The 19,020-nt window shown below is 40.4% G+C and overlaps 1 pseudogene across 1 annotated transcript in view; it reads left to right on the plus strand.

Annotated features, from left to right (window-relative positions):
- The window catches only part of LOC309664493 (dihydropyrimidinase-like), a 77,843-nt pseudogene that overhangs the window by 12,992 nt on the left and 45,831 nt on the right, over positions 1-19,020 (plus strand). Inside the window, exons 2-4 of the transcript XR_014268444.1 lie at positions 1,573-1,735; positions 7,057-7,236; positions 8,494-8,716. The product of XR_014268444.1 is annotated as a dihydropyrimidinase-like (transcript). The remainder of the gene's footprint in view (positions 1-1,572; positions 1,736-7,056; positions 7,237-8,493; positions 8,717-19,020) is intronic.

The raw sequence follows: 19,020 nt of genomic DNA on the forward strand, positions 1-19,020 counted from the left end.
TCCTCACTTTACAGGTTAGGAATCAAAGGCACACAGAGGTTAAGAAATTGCTGTCTACACTCCCATGTTCATTGCAGGATTATTCACAATAGTCAAGATATAAATAAATTAACGTGTCCATCTGTGAATGAGTGGATAAAGGAAATATGGTGTATGTGTACAATGGAATATTATCCAGAAAGAGGGAAATCCTGCCATTTGTGACAAAGTGGATGGACCTTGAGGACATTGTGCTAAGTGAAATAAGGCAGACAGAGAAACCCAAATATTACATGATCTCACTTATATGTGAAATCTAAAAAAAACAAACTCAGAGAAACCAAGAGTAGAATGGTGGTTGCCAGGGGCTGGGGACGGGGCGCATGGGGGGAATGGGGAGCTGTTGATCAAAGGACACAGACTTCCAGTTATAAGGTGAATAAGTTCTGGGGATCAAATGTGCAGAATGTACAGAACAATACTGTACAAGGAAAGAAGGAAGGAACGAATTAAGGAAGGAAGGGAAGGAGGAAGGACGGAAGGAAGGAAGGAAGGAGGGAAGGAAGTGGTTAAGGAATTGCTCAGAGTACCATAGCTGATAAGTGCTGAATCTGAGCTGTGCCCTGGAACCAATAAGCCTCTTTGGTCGGTGCCCTTAACCAGTGCACTAGTATATCCCTGCCTATGTTTTTTTTTTTCACCTACATTGTCTGAACACAGCAGTTAAAACCACATTTAACCATCTTTTAATCTTAGTTTAAATAAAATCAAAGCCAGTAATTAGTCAAAGACGTGATTTAATAACTTAATAGTTTTTAATCCAGTTGTAATGTAACATAGTGTAACATGCCAGGGAAAATAGAAGCTTCGAGGCAGATCGCGCAGGGCCTTGTAGATCATGTTAAAAAGATTAAACCTATTCCAGAGGCAGTGAGAAGCATTCAGTTTTAAGTCTTGGAGTCAAGGGGCCCCATCTGTGCTTTGGAATTTCCCCCTAATTGCAAAAAGGGGTTTGCATTGGAGGAAGTAAGAGCAAAATTGGGGACATAAAGATCAAGCTGAGGGGTGACACTAAGACCAGAGCATTGGAGATGGATTAGAGGGGACAGCTGAGAATTAAGGAGTCACCAGTTGGTTGTGGGGAATGAAGGCGAGGTGGGAATCACGTGAGTCTCCCAGGATTCTGTGTGGAACACAGTGTAGTTAGAGATACAGTTCACCAAGATTGATTCTAATGAAATGGATTGTACAATGATGTTTTCTTGAGAAGAAAAATGTTTGAATCGTCTCTGTTTTTCCATTTTGGTTTTTCTTTACAGCCTTCACTATTTTCTTTGGTCAAAGCCATTTTCATTTCATCAGACGTGTCATTCTTTTTGCAGAAGCAATTCCAGCTCTTTGAATACTTCAAACTTTAATTTATGGGACATCTATTCATGTCTCTCTAGATCTTTTAAACAGGCAGCATCTTTGTGCAATTTCCTGGACCCATCAAGTTTGCCCGAGTGCTTGCAAATGCATGTTGTTCAAGGAGATAAATGACTCAACTAGAAAACTGTTGGCTAACCTGTTGAAACTCTCTTGTGATTCCAGGCTGCCCTGGCAGGAGGCACCACCATGATCCTTGATTTCGCCATTCCTCACAAAGGCCACTCACTCCCTCATCGAGGCCTTCGAGACCTGGCGAAGCTGGGCTGATCCCAAAGTCTGCTGTGACTACAGCCTTCATGTGGCGGTGACATGGTGGAGTGAGCAGGTGAACCACTGGGGGGTCCAGTTTCTTCCATTTAGCCCTTTAGTCCTTGCTCTGTGCAAAGATCAAGGAACAGGCAATGTCAAAACATAAGAAGCTGGTGATGTTGGTTGCTTCCTGGAGGTCAGAATTGGAGGGAAGACTTTTCATTGCATACTCTTTTGTACTGTTTGAATTTTGAATCATGTGAGGTATTATCAATTTAGAAAACTAAAAAAAATTTTAAAGCATATGAAGGTGGTAGGATAAATCCCTTATACTCATTCACAAAAGACTTTCCTAATATTTAATTCATGAATTGTAAATACTTTAAATGTAATTTTTAAAAGTACTGGACTTCTCAACTTCAACAATACAGGACGCTTTTAAGCAGTCTTTTCCCACAGATCAGAACTTTAGTTAGAAATGTTTTTAATATCTGGGAAAAAACCAAGGAAGCGACAGACTGGGAATGTGTTCAAGGCCTTCTCCCAGCTGTGCACTAACCTGGTGCTCTGCGAACATCAACACCTGGTCAAAGCATTTCAAAACAGAGCTTACACAACCTTCCGTATCTGCTAATTATTTAGGTCATGGCAGAAATGATAACATGATTCAGACAGAAAAGACAGTTTTGAGAGATGTTAAAATATGTTTATTTTTTTTCCCGTGAAAACATGTATGTGTACTTTGGAAGAAACTTTTACTTGTGGTTTAAATCAATAACATGTTTTTCCACATTGAACTTAATTCAGAACTCGTTTTGCCAGAAAGGGCTCACGGGATGACTTTATTTGAAGTTACCATGTAACTTATGTCCCTCCTTCCTTCCCAAATTTGGACTGTAGACACCAAGTTAATATAAAACAAGTAATCAGTCTTTAACAGATAGTTCAGCAAACATACTAGCAAGGTTTATAGTCCAGAGAAAAAGTTAATTTTTCCCCAGAAACGCCATTCTAACTGAGGCATCTTATCTCTTTCGTGCTTTTAGGGTCTTCCTACCTTCCTACCTTCCTTCTTCCCTCCCTCCCTCCCATCCTTCCTCTCTATCTCCCTTCCTTCTTTCCCTTCTCGCTTCCTCCTTTCCTCCCTCTCTTGTTTTATAAGATAGAGCAAAGGTGAAGATGTTTGCCCTTACCAGCGTTTCTCACACTTTAATATGCAAATGATTACCTGGTGAATATTGTTAAAGCACAGATTATGTTCAGTAAGTGTATTAGTTTGCTAGGGCCGCTGTAACAAAGAACTACAAATTGGGTGGCTGAAACAACAGAAGTGTACTGTCTCACAGTTCCGGAGGCTAAAAGTCTGAGATCAAGGTGTTGGCCGTGTTGGTTCCTTCTGAGGGCTGTGAGGAAGAATCTCTTTCATGCCTCTCACCAGCTTCTGGTGGTTTCCTGACAATCTCTGGTATTGTTTGATTTGTAGGAGCATCACCTGAATTTCTGCCATCATCTTTACATGATGTTGTGTGTGTGTGTGTGTGTGTGTGTGTGTGTGTGTCTAAATTTCCCCTTTTACTAAAGACACCAATCTATTGGGTTGTGGTCCACCCTGCTGACCTCATCTTTTTTTTTTTTTAAAGGTTTTTTTTTTTTTAAATTTATTTATTTTTATTTATTTTTGGGTGTGTTGGGTCTCCGTTTCTGTGCGAGGACTTTCTCTAGTTGCGGCGAGTGGGGGCCACTCTTCATCGCGGTGCGCGGGCCTCTCACTGTCGCGGCCTCTCTTGTTGCGGGGCACAGGCTCCAGACGCACAGGCTCAGTAATCGTGGCTCACGGGCCCAGTTGCTCCGTGGCATGTGGGATCTTCCCAGACCAGGGCACGAACCCGTGTCCCCTGCATTGGCAGGCAGATTCTCAACCACTGTGCCACCAGAGAAGCCCTGACCTCATCTTAATTAATTACATCTGCAATGCCCCTATTTCCAAATGTTGACCTGAAACAAATAGACTGCTGGGTATTTCTCCAGCAAAGATGGGTTTATTTGGGATCAGCAGAGAATTGCAGTTCAGGGTCTGCAAGCTTGGCCAGCCACGTGCAAGTCCCCGCAGGGCAAGGGAAGGAGCAGGCTTTCATAGAGGGGGAAAGGAAGCTGGGAGGGCTGTAGTAAACAAAGAGCCCGTGACTTTTCATTGGCTGAGCCCTTGCTAAGAAAGGAGTCTTTTTTTTTTTTTTTCCCCCTGTGTTGATATGCAGGTGTGAGAGCTCCCCCTTCTGGTCTCCCGACATCCGCTTAATTGAGGTTTCTATTTATTAATTTTTTACACAAGTGAGGTCACATTTGGTACTGGGGGTTAGGACTTCAACATATGAATCTGGGGGGACACAGTCAACCCATAGCAGTAGGTCTGGGGCAGGGCCTGAGATTCTGCATTTCTAACAAGCTCCCAGGTGGTGCTGATGGTGCGAGAGCAATACAGTATAGTGAGACTTACCCATGGGTATGGATGTGGATGACAGGGACGTTTAACGAGGTCACCTTCAGAAAGGCTCTTCTACTCAGGGAGTAATAGGTATTTCATCTGAGCAATGCAGATTATAATTCCCTTTGGGAACCCCATCGTGTGAATATTCCAACAATGTTTAAAGCATTTTTTTTCTGACTATAAAAAATAATAGACTCATGGTAGAAAATATGAACTTGAAGCTTAAAAAAATGAGGCACACTATCCCAAGTCCTACCTTTGCTGTTGTCACTTAATGTACCTTGGAACCCATTCCATCATTTCAGTGATGACCACTCTCAACATTTTGGTGTTTGCCGTTCCTTTTCATGCATTTATTCATCCAACAAAAAGCTATTGAGTGGCCACTATGGACCAGGCACTCTTCTAGGATATAGCAAGGGACAAACTGTACAAAGGCCCTGCTCTTATGGGGTGGAAATTGTAGAGGAGGAGGCAGGCCATCAAGAAGTAACTATATTATATGCCAGGTGATAAAGCGCCATGGAGGAAAGTAAGGAAAATTAGTAAAGGAATAAATAGTGATGGAAGTGAGTAACTTAATATGTGATATTGTCATTTTTAAAACTTTACTGATTCAGTAGGGAAAAGTTGCGTTGTTTTAAAAAATAAATTAATTAATTTATTTATTTATGGCTGCGTCGGGTCTTCGTTGCTGCACGCGGGCTTTCTCTACTTCTGGCGAGCAGGGGCTACTCTTCATTGCTGTCTGTGGGCTTCTCATTGCAGTGGCTTCTCCTGTTGTGGAGCACGGACTCTAGGCACGCGGGCTTCGGTAGTTGTGGCACGCAGGCTCAGTAGTTGTGGCTCACGAGCTCTAGAGCACAGGCTCAGCAGTTGTGGTGCACCTGCTTAGTTGCTCCGCGGCACGTGGGATCTTCCCGGATCGAACCCATGTCCCCTGCATTGGCAGGCGGATTCCTAACCACTGTGCCACCAGGGAAGTCCCTATTTTGTACTTTTTAATCAGTAGGAAGGTTAACATTTTTTCCATGTTTATTAGTCATTTGTATATACTGTTTGAACTGTAACATTTTTTACCTAGAATGTTAGGGTTTTTCTTATCAAGTAGAAACAGCAATAACTCTTTTTAAATTTTTTATTAACTAAAAGCTATAATCCTATGTCTGTTATACATTTTTATGTTTTGTTGTATATTTTTGTTTTATATTTTATGTTATATATATATATTTATTTGTATGTGTGTGTGGGTTTTTGTTTTAACATGTAGAAATTCAAGCAATTTTATTTGATCAGGTCTTCTGACTTTTCCTTTGAAGTTTTTAGTCTTTGATGAGACTAGAATTGGACCTGCAAGGGCAATTACTAAGCTAGTTTTGATCTGAACTTGTCCCTTACCGTTGGTGTGATGTTACGATTTATAATAAGAAATGCATGTCTGGTCTTCGTTCCCATTTCCTGCACAGAGCTCCTAAAACCCCTGGAATTTCCTAAGTGATGAGAACAACAAAAGTGTCTTTTATTATGTTAAAGAGGTGATTTTTAGACCGCACCTAAAGATGGGGGCTGATTGACCCAGGAGCCAACTGTATTATTAGAGGGTTGAAAATTGCAGTCCCAGCCAGCTGACCTCCGGGGAGGGCAGAGGGGCTGGAGTCTGGATCAGTTGCCAATGGCCAATGCTTTAATCAATCATGCCTGTGTAATTGAGCCTCCGCAACAACCTAAAAGGATAGGATTTGGAGAGCTTCCAGGATGGTGAGCAAATGGAGATTTGGGGAGAGTGGCGCTCTCAGAGAGGGCATTCAAGCCCCGTGCCCTTTCGCCATTCCTTGCCCTGTGACGTACCTCTTCCATCCAGATGTTCATCTATATCCTTTATCGTTTCCTTGTATCATAAACTGGTGATCCAGTAAGTAAAATGTTTCTCTGAGTTCTGTGAACCGCTTTAGCAAATTAATCGAACCCATGGAGGGGGTTGTGGGAAGCTCTGACTTATAGCCAGTTGGTCAGAAGTGCAGGTAACAACCTGGACACCCCATAGCACTGAACGCTTAACTTGTGGAATCCAGTGCAGTCTACCTGGTGCAGGTAGATAGTGTGAAAATTGAGTTTAATTGTAGGATACCCCCCTGCTGGTGTCTGGAGAGCTGCTTGGTGAGGGTGGGGAACCTCCCCACCTCCACACATTGGAATCGGTGATCAGAACCTTTTAGTTGGCAACCCAGAAGGCTCCTGAGGCTTCTGACAGGTCCAGAGTCGCTCAACTCCCAGGAGCTGCCAGTGGCTCAGTCTGCATCTTCCACTACCTTCATCTCTGAACTCACCCTGTAGGTTTCAGATTTGACCCCAAACCCTTACTTCGCATTAGCTCTGATTCCTTCTAGAGACACAATTGCTTCTGTTGCTGCCAGTGGCTTTGTTTTCATGTTCTAGAATAATTTCTTCTCATCAGGAGATAGATGCTGAGAATTTCATCAAGTATAACAATGAAGTATTTGGGGGAAATACTATTAACTCTTTCATGATTTAAAAGTATCGTAGGGACTTCCCTGGTGGTCCAGTGGCTAAGACTCTGCACTCCCAATGCAGGGGGCCTGGGTTCGATCCCTGGTCAGGGAACTAGATCCCACATGCCGCAACTAAAGATCCCGCCTGCTGCAACTAAGACCCAGCGCAGCCAAAATAAATAAATAATTTTAAAAAAATAAAAGTATCGTAGCAACAGCAATTCATCACATGAAATGAGGTCTAACCTAGGGGAAAGATCAAGACCTTAATTACATTTTTCTGGAGTTCAACTGATGTCCTTATTTTACTTCATTTTCTTCTGAATGCAAGATTTTGGAGAATGCTGATATTATCTTTAAATTAAAGAGTGACATTTTGTTGTGGTTTTTGTGCCCTTTTAGGTTAAAGAAGAAATGAAAATCCTTACCCAAGATAAAGGTGTGAACTCCTTCAAGATGTTTATGGCCTATAAAGATCTGTACATGCTGAGAGATGGGGAGCTGTACAAGGTCTTCTCTCGGTGCAAGGAAATTGGAGCAATTGCTCAAGTTCATGCAGAAAATGGAGACCTAATTGCAGAGGTAAGTAACTGCCTTCCAGAACTTCCACAGAAATGAAAATGGCCATAACTTAAGGTGAGGATGACTGGCCCCATGTAGGTAAATTCTTTTAATGGATTGGAAGAAAGGAAATTCAGAAACTAATTTTATGTGGCTTGGAAACACGTGACTTGAATTACTTGCTGCCTGGCTCTGAGTTTTTTGCAGGTGGTATATGTATTGGAATGAGGAGTTCCCTTTTTCAAATCAGTTATTAGATCTCAGACAAGGTTTATTCTAAAAACACAAATATTTTTCTTTGTGTCCCTAGCATTTTTTTTTTTTTAGGTAGCTCAAGCTGCTGGTTCAGAATGCCAAAGTGTGGACATCGGTGAAATCTGATGACTAAAGCAGTGCATTAGGTAGCTGTTTAAAGCCCCATTCTTTTCAGAAACTGGGTATTAAAATGTGCTGTGGAGGAATCTAGATGATATTTCTCATGTTAGTTCCATTATTAATGCCCGAAGGGTACACCATCTGCAAGATTTAAAGAGCTGTCTCTTACCCTTTATGTTAGCTGATCTTTCTCTCTCCCTGGGCTCACTTCCCATTAAAGTCAGTGAGATGGAGGCCCCATGGCCAGGATGGGGGGGGTGTGGTGGGCAGGGGGGCTGATAAGAGGAAAGCATGAGCTGTAAGCTCAAACACACCAGGTTTAAACTGGACTCCTCCGCGTCCTAGCTGTGTGACACCAGGCGAGTGATTTTGACACTCTGAGTCTTGACTTCCTGCCTTTTTTGTAAGGAAGGAATAACACTTTTGGAGAGAGGAAATACTGGTCTAATATCACTCTGTGGATTGGGGGAGGAGGCAGTGAAGAGAATGAATCAGTAAAACGTAGAACTAATTACATAATAGCATGAGTCGCTTCATCAAGGATATAATATGGGGGACTAGAATACTTTGTTTTATTATATTTTGTTCTGAACCAATAAAAAGTCTTAAATATGGACACTACTTTTCAAAGACTGTAATTAGAACAGACCTCATTATCTTTGTCACCTTTTCAATCAAAATATTTTGATTGTGAAATATGTATATGAAAAATTAACACATGCTTTGAGAGTAGTAGATTATTTTTACCCAAAACACACACTGTCTATGCCCCAGTCACACACACCTATACCTATTAGATCTAAAATAAAAGCCTGGCAGTGCATTCGTTTCACAACAAAATTATGGGAGTTGTCGTTAGTAAACCTTTCTCACCGGTGTGCATGTTCCTGCTGCCTTTTTTAGAGAGCGAAGAAGATGTTGGCTTTGGGGCTAACGGGTCCCGAGGGCCGTGAGCTGAGCCGCCCAGAAGCGGTGGAGGCAGAGGCCACGCTGAGAGCCGTCACCATAGCCGGCGCCGTGAACTGCCCTCTGTGCGTCGTGCACGTGATGAGCAAGTCCGCAGCAAGGGTGATAGCAGATGCCAGGAGGGATGGTAATTCCCGAACTGTAGCCTCGCTTACAACTAGTACTGTTAGCTGAAGAGTAAGGTAAAATAACGCCAACCCCTGCTTTTGCTTATCAGAAAGTTGCCCATGAATTTCCACAACTTTTCTTTCTTTTTTATTTTGAATCTTTGAATTTTATTTTTTTATACAGCAGGTTCCTATTGGTTATCTATTTTATACATATTGGTGTATATATGTCAATCCCAATCCCAACGATTCTTCCTCCCTTTTTATTAGCATCCTTTCTGTGTTCTCGCAGTCTTACACGTCTGTCTGTTTCTGCCCTCTTCAGCCGCAAGCCCTGCCCTTCACACCACTAACTGCCAACTCTCCAGTGAACTTTACAGAAGCTTCCCTGGCTCTTAGGCACCTCCGCTAGCCCTTCCAGTACCTGAATCAGGGTCAGGCAGGGCACACAGTAGGTGCTCCACAAATTTCTTTTGAATCGAATTGATTCGTCTCACAGCAACTTGGTTGTTGGCGCGATTGAAGCAATTATCCAAATAGTGTTTTTATGACAATTATTTTAAGATTTTTAAAGCAAAGTTATGTTTACTCCAAATTGCTTAATTGCCTCACTTCTATAGTGTAATTTTATATGTAAACAGTCATCTTAAAAGAAAGAGAAAATCTCCTATTTTTGATAAGAATTGAACATGGAAATAATTTTATTCATTGGCCAGTACTGGGAAAGGAAGAATGAAAAACAAATGAGGTGTGTTTTATTCAGTACTTTAGACCCTTCTGGGATGTGGTACTGGTTTCTATCTCTCACTTTTAGGAACCTGGATAATCAGAAATCGTTGTGTAAATCATCCTGGCTATTTGTTTTTTAAACTGAAACTGGCTGCATTTTTATAACATGGATCTTAAAAACTATGAAAATAGATTTGGCATGTCTATAATTGACACTAAAATAATTTTTTTCAAAATTGCTTCTTGTTGCTTGAGTTTCAATAAGGATTTTGTGCAAGCTAAATGGATTTTTAAATGTAATATATCAGTATCGTGTACTAAGAGTCACCTCAGTTTCACACAGGAGTTAATAAGGTCTTACTACCAGCCATTTCTGGTTGCTTTTTTTCCCCACATATAGTATAATTTCAGTATAAAAGAGCATACCACTTCAAAAAGAATCTGTACTTCAATTTTAAGTTATAGCTTTAGGTTTTGCCACCAGATGGCGCCGTTGCTAGCTCTATGAAATTGGTTTTCTCTATTTGCTTTGCAAGTGGTGTACCGTGTGTCCCATAGCCTGTCAGTTAGGTCCGTAATGTCAGAATATGGTTTAACAAACAGCAAAATCAGCAGAAATGGTCAATCTTAACCCACCAGCAATCTGTGATTTTGCCAGTTGTGTCAGGAAACAGTTTCTCGATTAGAGTATTTATTTTGCATTGGGATAGAATTCCATTAGCAGCGGAGTAAGTCTAGGGAAGGTTTTAGAATGTAAATCGTAGGCAGAAAACTATTAAAATTAAATATGAATCTTTTAATTTTATTTTAAATTATTTTTAAATATAATTTTATATTTTGAATATGTAAAACGTGTACCTGGCCCAAAAGTCAAAGTGATATATTAAAAGATATATTCTCAGGGATATCTTGCTTCCTTCCCTAGCTTCTTCATCACATACCCCATAAGTAATTATTTTTATTAATTTATTTCTGGCCTACCCTGTAGTGTTTCTCTTTATGAAAAAGGAACATATCTATATTTTTATTTCTCTTTCTTTCCTACTTGAAAGGTAAAATCCATAGTGTTGTGTATCTTGTTTTTTCCTACTTGAAAATATGTCCTAAAGGTCAGCTCATATTAGGTATAGAGAGCTTCCTCATTCTTGTTTACAGGTGCAGAGCATGCCACTGTATTTGTTCAACTAGTCTCTAATTATGGATATTTGGGTCGTTTCCAATCTTTAGCTGTTACAAATAGAACCACAGTGATGTCCTATGCCTATGCTATTTCATATTTGTGGAAGGTGTATTAGTCTCCTATTACTGCTGTAACAAATTACAGCAAACCTAATGGCTTAAAACAACACACATTTATTATCTTATAGCTCTGGAGGTCGGAAGTCTGCAGTCGGTCACAATGGGCTGGAAGCAAGGTGTTAGCAGGGCTGTGTTCCTTCTGGAGGCTCTAGGGGGTATGCCCTTCCTTGCCTTCTCTAGCTTCTAGAGACCACCTACATTCCTTTGTTCCTGTCTCCCTTCCTCCATCTTCACAGCCAGCAATGGTGGATGGAGAACATTGCATTATTCTGATCTCTCTCTTCTACTTTAAGGGTCCTTGGATGACATTGAACCCACCTAATTAATTCAGGATAATCTCCCTATCTCAAGATCCTTAATTTACTCACATCGGTGAAGTCCCTTCTGCCAAGTAGGGTTAACATATTCACAGGCTATGGGGATTAGGACATGGACATCTTTGGGGCACCATTATTGTGTCTCCCACAAAAGGGTAGCCTCAGGGTAGAGTCCTAGAAATGAGAACCTGGAAATGGTTCAAAGGGCAAGTGCATATCTACTTTTTGGACGTTGCTAAATCCCTTTGCAAAGGGGTTGTAAACATGAAATACTTAAAATGTCAGCCCAAATGATTTACCGTAATAACACTTGTGAAAATACTCTAACGCGCAATTTTCCGAGGCAGCAGAGGTCCAGAATAAATTAGCACGAGAGGTTGTTCCATCGCTGGCATGTGACCTCTCACAGGTGGTCAAGCAGTGTCAATCCATTCACATGGTGACTGCGTCAGCCAATCCAAGGGCAGATCCATGGGGAGTACAGAGTGACAAGAGCTGGTGGACACACTGACCTGTTATAGAAGATCCCTCTACTCTGTATGCATTTATCATCTAACGCAGTTTCTGAACATAAAAGAGCAAGATACATCTATTCATTGTTATCTTGTTTAAAGAAGAAAAAATTCAGCCTTATAGATTTGTAATATGAACATCTGTAGATACCTTTGCCAGCCCATTCCATCATCTAGGGCCTTGCCACTCAGAGTGTGGTCCCTGGAACACAGTGCTGACATCCCGTGAGAGCTCGTTAGCGATGCAGGTCCTTGGACCTCATCGCAGATGCACTGAATCAGAATGTGCCCTTATAACCAGAACCCCAGGTGATTCCTATGCGTATTGAATTTGAGACTCACTGCCCCAGGAGGCACAAAAGATACCCGATTAGTAACTGTCTCTATTGTAGTTGCCTAGCAATACAATGCTCTTATTACCTTGGATTTTATTGTTGAATTGCCAACTATATACCCCAAAGATAGCGACCTGAGGGTTAATGATTATAACAGCTAACTTTGTTGAGTGCTTAATATGTGCTTGGCACATATTTTAATATATCCTTTATCTCATTTCAAGTTTTATTATAGATTATCTCATCAATGCATTGTAATATACAATCTTTTTTTAAATTGTCATAACAATGCTTCAAGCTAAATTTTTTCACTGTTTTGTGACTGATGAAATTGAGGCTTGGAAAAGTTTGGTAAATTAAGCCCATGATCTCTTTACTAGTACGTGCTAAACCTGAAATTCAAGTCTATCCAACTCCAAAGCCCACATTTTTTATTACCCTCCACCCTGTTCCAGAAGAAATCAGTTTACAGAGTTGGGAAATGCAGATACCAAGTTTATATTTAATTGGTTTTGTTTATTGGCCTTACATTTTTAACAGATTTATTTAAAATATTGCCATCATTTTGTTATTTTTTTATCATTGTTAAAAGGAGAAAACATTCCAGAAATGGAAATGGTCAAGAATCTATTAAGTGAAGAGTAAACATCTTCTATCTCTCTCAGCTCAGTCCTTGGAACTAGCAATTTTTAACCATGTCTGTTTTTTTGGTGGTTTCCTTCAAATTTCTAAACCATAAATTTGTAAGTAGTGACTTATAAATTTTTGACAGTATCACTTGACTCTGAGTGATGAAAAAAGAACAGTCTAGCCTACATAAATCTTACCTCTCACCTCCTGAGTTTTGTTAGTAGTAAATGTTCACTTCAGGTAATATTACTTAAATTTATGTATTTTGGCTATTTTTTGTGTGTGGTATCTCTTTATTCTCTACTAGGCTGAGAAGGAATTGAGAGGCCCAGCATCACCCTCTCTGCCCCCTCCCGACTTCTTTCAGCCGTATTATTATTTTTACATGGACAGGAGTTACCGCATTTTCAGTTGGCTTTAGAACTAGAATCAGGTCTTTCAAGCTTTGTCTATAGGTTAGGTCTAAAATTTAGAACTGTTATAAAGTAAGATTGTGGAAATATTCTTCTTGGTAGAAACAATTCAGGAGAAGAGAACCTCAGAGGAATTTATATCACTAACTTGAGAGTGAAAGCTAATGTCATTTAACTCTTGGAGAGGCCATCGCCAAGTGTCAAGGTGAAGTGGGTTTCCTTTCCTACACTCCCATAAGATTAACGGCATGCCTTATTTTAATTGGCTACATATTTAGACCATTATTGTCTTGTAAAGTTTTTTTGGGCTTGGAATTTTTCCAGTTAGCTCTTTTGAATATAGGTTCAGAAAAGAAACATGTACACCTTCTATATCATGAAGATTTTCTAGCTTCTACCTCATACCTTCTATTGAATGGAATCAGCTTCTATTGAAATGAATCAGCTCTTCTTGCAGAGATATTTTTTTAGGAGGAGAATCTTTTGGCTTTCTGCTTTATTTTTATACTTTCCAAGCTGTAGAGATGCCATCCTTGGATTTCTTTTCACAGAATCCTAGGTTGGATATACTGTTTCTTGGATCCCATCTCTCCCCTTTCCTTGAATTACTGTGAAGATTCTCATGTAATTTTTTTTTTTTTTAATACTAATTGTAAAGTCTGCAGTGGATATATAGGTGTTCAACTTTTTTCCAGATTTTATGTTTTTGTTTTTAAATTTTGTATTTATTATTTATTTATTATTTTTATTTTTGGCTGTGTTGGGTCTTCGTTTCTGTACGAGGGCTTTCTCCAGTTGCGGCAAGTGGGGGCCACTCTTCATCGCGGCGCGTGGGCCTCTCTTGTTGCGGAGCAGAGGCTCCAGACGCTCAGGCTCAGTAGTTGTGGCTCATGGGCCCAGTTGCTCTGCGGCATGTGGGATCTTCCCAGACCAGGGCTCGAACCCATGTCCCCTGCATTGGCAGGCAGATTCTCAACCACTGCGCCACCAGGGAAGCCCCTCTCATGTGATTTTTTTAAAAAATATTTATTTAGTGAGTTATTTCGCTGCATCGGGGCTTAGTTGCCCTGCAGCATGTGGGATCTTAGTTCCCTGTGTCCCCTGTGCTGGAAGGCAGATTCTTAACCACTGGACCACCAGGGAAGTCCCTCTCATGTGAGTTTTAAAGGAAGAGTGTTAGAAGGTAAATTTTCTGATTCTTTGTCCTCAAACTTGTTTGCAACTTGAATGGACATAGAATTCTAGGTTCAGAATTACTTCCTTGTGAATTATAAGGGCACCATTTCATTCTCTTCTGGCGTCTAGTGTTACTGATACATAGACAAATGCCAATAAAATTCATGTCCGTTTGTCACTTTTTTCACCATCCGGAAGATTTTTATATTTCCTCTTCATTTTAGACTTCCAGAAATTATATTAAGACTATGTTTAGCAGTAGGATTTTTAAAAATTCACCTTCATGTTCAGATGTCTGTTTAATCTGAAGGCTGATCTTTTTTTTTTTTTTTTTTTTTTAATTTATTTATTTTTGGCTGTGTTGGGTCTTCGTTTCTGTGTGAGGGCTTTCTCTAGTTGCGGCAAGCCGGGGCCACTCTTCATCGCGGTGCACGGGCCTCTCACTGTCGCGGCCTCTCCCGTTGCGGAGCACAGGCTCCAGACGCGCAGGCTCAGTAGTTGTGGCTCACGGGCTTAGTTGCTCCGTGGCATGTGGGATCTTCCCAGACCAGGGCTCGAACCCGTGTCCCCTGCATTGGCAGGCAGATTCTTAACCACTGCGCCACCAGGGAAGCCCCTGAAGGCTGATCTTTGATTCTGAAATTTTTTCTTCTATTATTTCCTTCATATTAATTTTCTCTGTTCCTCTCTTGGAACTCCAGTATAAGACCTCTTGAACTAAGCCTCCATGTCCTTTAACTACTTTCACCTTTAAAAAAACCTGCTTTTTGCTCTGTATTTTAGGAAAGGATTTTGTTTACTTCTTCTTTCCTTCTAATAAACTTTAATTTTGGTAATGATATATTTATTTCCAAGAAAACACTTGTTCTCTGATAGCTCTTTTTTTTTCCTACAGTTGCTTACTTTTAAATTTTTTTCCTTCAATAGATGAGATCTTTTTGACCTCATTAGAATACTAACAGAGATTTTTTTTTTTTTTTTAATTCTGTTTCCTGGATTATCTTTGTTTCTTGCTGAGTCAATTTTTCAGTTTTTTTTTTTAAACATCTTGGCCCTTCTTTTTATGTTGTTTGTTTTTTCTTGAAGTGTCTGGTGATCTTGGGCTGTCTGTATTCATGACTGGACAGTTCAGGTGATTAGAGTAAGGAGCTGGTGTGGATTCCCTCTGCTGTTGAGCAGGCCCCGCCCCCAAATGAGAGCAGCAACAATGAGACTATGAACTTTGTGAATGTAAATGGGGCGTGGTCACTGGTGAGCTTCGGTTTTCAGGTGAGCTTCACTCTGTAGCATCAGCACCACCTTAGAAAGCTTTGTTCCCCAGGCAGAGGGTGGGATGAGGGCTAACTGCCCCAACTCATCCCCTTCCCCACACCAGGAGGAATGTCTGTCATGACCCTTCTGCTCGTTTGAGTTCAAGCTGTAGCTGCTTCTACTTTCCTTTAGAAGCATTGCCATCCCATCAGCTTTCTGTCTTCCTACAATCTGTCATAACCTCTGGTCGGCCATGGTTCCTCTTTTTATTCTCAGCACAGTTTTGGATTTTGTTCATCTGTTGTACATCTTCACCAGGGTTTGATGTGAACTGGGAAGCAAGAGACGGGAATGCATGTTCAGTCCATCAACTTTCTTTCAAAGCTTGCGGTTTCCCTACCATGATATTTCCTTTTAGCATTCAGCACCTGCAATAAAAAGTGAAAAGCAGGTTACAGGGAAAAGAAGAAAGCTTTCACATGCAAGCCATGGAAAGCTGAGTTGCCTTTGACCATTTGCAAGGAATTTCAATTTCATGCTTATTTCAAGTCTCAGTTAATCTAAGTTGAGTAACTAGGTTAGTTCCCATCTATACTGTGAGAAGCCACTTTTGCAAAAAATGAGGCAAAGGAATCAGAAGGCTGTCCCTAGGGTGTTATCCTTTTCTTCCAGAAGCAGAATCCCCCCTCCCTTGCTCCATACCCCCAGTATAAAGTTGGACAAACCAGCTGAAATTGTATCTCATATACAAGTTCCCACCTACCACTCTCAGACCTCTCTCACTCACTGTACTCTAGTCTTTGTCCAAATAGTATATGTGTCAATATATGTCATTTGTTTCAGTGGCAGAGGTATTTTTTACTTTGGTTTGAGTAGCTTTGGGTATCGATGTTCCTTTTCTGCCGTGTATTGACATATGGAATTAATAATGTTTAAAAAAACATATTGTTCACCTCTCCTTCCCACCTCCCAGTAAAACTTGCATGCATATGGATTCATTACTTTTCTGGTGCTTTGCTTAGAATGGTGGCGATTTCTCCCAGCAACTTACTTGATGCTCTCTTTGGTGTATATCTGTTATAATAAATTTGTTTACCAATTAATGACTGAAATTTTCAGTACTTTTTTTTAGTTCCCTGTTTAACTTGTTTTAATTTACCTTAATAAAGCTAATTCTATTTTATATCCATATTTGTGTCTTTAGGGGATAAATATGACTCTCACTTGAACTTATTAATAAAATGTTTTCTTTATGCTTTTCATAAAAAACCAAGTTACTGGACATCTAATATATGCTTGGCACTGTGCTCTTGGCATTGGATTTGCAAAAATGATTAAGATAACTTTGGTTCTCAGGTAGCTCACAGTGAACTGGGCTACATGATGGTTGGGGGTTTTTGTTTGCTTTGCTTTGCTTTGGTTTTGGTTTTCCATGTTGTAGAAAGCTTTATTTTCTAGGCTTATTGCTGTAAAATATAAACTTCTCTTACAGAGAGGTTTAGATGTCCTATTTTCCATTTTATTTAAACTCTGCCCCCCCCCCCCACAGCGTATTTCTTTTGTATTTGGGGACTAACAGGGAAAAAGGGCCACACAGAGGCCACTCTCTGCCCATGTGGTCACACTGCCCCCTGCTTGTTGGTGCTGAAGAGAGAAAACCAAATCTCACGCAAGTACTATGAGCTGATGCTTGGTAACCAGTGCTTTTCCTAAGAAAGGGTTGATGTGTGCCCGAGTTAAGGTGGATTTGAATCTCAGGCTTCCTTTTTTCTCTCTTGTGCATGAACATCCGAACATCCCTTGTCCTTTAAATTTAGAACAAGATGATTTACCTTATGTCCAACTGCGAAGCAGTTCAAGACTGCCCATTTTAAAAGATTAAAAAAAAAAAAAAGAATTGTGTAACCATAAGGAAACTAACATTTGTAGAATGTATTTGTTTGCTGCTCTAACAAAGTACCACAGACTGGGTGGCTTAAAACAACGGAAATTAATTTTCTTACAGTCCTGGAGGCTAGAAGTTCAAGACCTAAGTGTTGGCAACATTGGTTTTCCTGTGGGCACTGAAGGAAGGATGCGTGCGCTCCAGACCTCTCTCCTTGGCTTGGAAGGGCTGTCTCCTCCCTGTGTCTTCACGTTGTCTTCCCTCTGTGTGTGTGTGTGTGTGTCCAGATTTCCTCTCCTTATAAGGACCCCAGTCGTATTGAATGAGGGCTCACTTCTAATGACCTCATTTTAACCTAATTACCTCTTTAAAGCGCCCTATCTCCAAATACAGTCACATTCTGAGATACTGGGGGTTAGGACTTTAACATGTGAATTTTGACAAGGGACACAATTCAGCTCATAACATGAAGTGACTGCAGGATCCCAGGAAGATGCTAGGTATTTTCGTATACGTTAAGTTGTTTGATCCTCACAAAATTGCCACACTAGAGGGACTTTATGATCCCATTTCATAGATGAGAACAGCTGAGACCAAGAGCAATGACTTATCATGCACAAGGTCACCAACTAAAAGCAAGATCAGGATTTGAACCTAAATCTGTGTGAGCTACTTTATTATGCTGCTTCTACATATTTTCCTTCTCAATTATTTTCTTTCTTTGTAAGTGTAATATTTTGAATGCAAGCAAAGCCCAGGAAGGTTCTACTTTATCCTTCTAGCTGGGAGAAATTATTTTTATAAAAGCGTTTGGCCTTCTGTTTGGCAGGCAGTGCTTCCACTCCTGGGCACCTATGCCAGCAGCTTCTCTGCATCTTTCAACCTTTTCTAAAAGATCCCATGACTTGATTACATGCTGCTCCCAAATTCAGACAAGATGTTAACATCTGCTCTGTCACTTTCATCTAATAAACAATGGGCTGTCTGGTCAGGGATGGGGTGTAGTTTTGGTTGGTTTGACATGTTTCACTATTTGGAAGTCGTAACAATGTCTCAGAGAGCGGAACTCCTTTAACTGGGAGATTGCATCATAAGTGAAGACTCTTTTTTGGTTTTGAGCTAAAGGATGGAGAAAGAAGGAGAGAACACGTATGGGGAGACAGGATACAACATAATGTGAAACTTGCTGAGACAGTGGGAGGATATTAATGATGGATATGTACTGTCTCCCAGGAGTTGCTGAAATCGTCTGGTCTCGAATGTAATCAGGAGAGTATCAGACTAGGACAGATTTAGGACTTTTCATTACTAACCTGTTAAGTGTAGCAAATCAAACCAGTAAGTGAAATTGGAAAATTGCTTAACCATGTCCACAGATCTTATGGTTGACTTTTAAAAATACATGCTCTTTACCAAGAAATGAAAAATGATACTTTTCCTACTAACATACTGCGTATGTATGGTATGTTATCAGTATACTAGGATTCTAATTCTAATGTACCACTCACTACCCCTGTGTCATAGACAAATTAGTCTTATTGAGTGTCAGTTTCTTTGTCTGTCAAATCAGTGTTTGGGTTGCCATGAAGGTCAAGTAAGGTATATGATCTTCAAGCTGCATTTGCAAACTCTAGAGTGCTATGCATACATTAGATATATTTATTACTACTTTATTTCTGGCCCAAATCTAACAGAACCCGCCATTATGCTGAATTAATCTAGTTTGATTCTTCAGTTGATGTATTATCCAGGCCCCTTGTTTCCTTTTTACAGCTTGCATGCTGTTTAGTCCTTTGAAAAATGTCTTAGA

Source organism: Balaenoptera physalus (genome assembly GCF_965194825.1).
Source record: "Balaenoptera physalus genome assembly, chromosome: 7".
In the NCBI taxonomy this organism is placed as follows: domain Eukaryota; kingdom Metazoa; phylum Chordata; class Mammalia; order Artiodactyla; family Balaenopteridae; genus Balaenoptera; species Balaenoptera physalus.